The sequence below is a fragment of the Micromys minutus genome (genome assembly GCF_963924665.1).
Source record: "Micromys minutus genome assembly, chromosome: 1".
In the NCBI taxonomy this organism is placed as follows: domain Eukaryota; kingdom Metazoa; phylum Chordata; class Mammalia; order Rodentia; family Muridae; genus Micromys; species Micromys minutus.
Genome location: NC_137969.1, coordinates 244202128 through 244203040, shown reverse-complemented (window position 1 = coordinate 244203040; position 913 = coordinate 244202128). Strand labels below are relative to the sequence as shown.

Sequence of the window (913 nt, the reverse complement as noted above, 5' to 3'; positions counted from 1 at the left end):
GTGCCGGGCTACCTGGTCGTCATGGAGGAGGTTTTGGCTGAGGACCTTGATGAGGAGGAGCAGCTGGTGAGAAGGCATCAGAAGGAGAAGAAGGAGCTGCAAGCTAAAACCCAGGGAATGAAGTATGCTGTTCCCAAAAACGAAAAAAAAAAAAAAAAAAAAAAAAAAGAGGAGGAAGCAACTCACAGATGTTGCTAAATTAGAGAGAGAAATGGAGCAAAAACACAGGGAGGAACTGGAGCAGCTGAAGCTGACTTTAAAGGATAGTAAGATAGATTCTGTTGCTGTTAACATTTCAAACTGGGTAATTGAGAACCAGCCACCTCGGATTTCAAAAGCACAAAAGAGACAGGAGAAGAAGGCTGCATTGGAAAAGGAGCAGGAAGAGAGGATAGCGGAAGCTGAAATTGAGAACTTATCTGGAGCCAGACATCTGGAGTGAAAAACTTGCTCAAATATTGGCAGCCAGAGAATTGGAAATTAAGCATATTCCATCTGATGGTCATTGTGTGTGTGGAGCACTTGAGGATCAGCTGAGAGAGAAAGATGGTGCTCTGACTGTGGCTACCCTAAGGAGGCAGACTGCGGAGTACATGCAGAGCCACTCAGATGACTTCCTGCCGTTCTTAAACCCAACACAGGAGATATGTACACTGCAGAAGAGTTTGGGAAGTACTGTGATGATATTGTGAGCACAGCTGCATGGGGCGGTCAGCTAGAGCTAAGAGCTCTGTCTCACGTCTTACAAACACCAATCGAGATACTACAGGCAGATGCTCCTTCTATTATCGTTGGTGAAGAGTATCCAAGAAATCCGTTAGTACTAGTATACATGAGGCATGCATGTGGCTTAGGAGAACATTATAATTCTGTTACATGGTTGGTAAACTCGGCTAATAAAAATTGCAGCTAG

General features: G+C 44.5%; 1 pseudogene across 1 annotated transcript; it reads left to right on the top strand.

The window, feature by feature from the left end:
- LOC308431734 (deubiquitinase OTUD6B-like) lies at window positions 1-913 on the top strand (annotated as a pseudogene). The gene has a single exon. The product of its transcript is annotated as a deubiquitinase OTUD6B-like (transcript).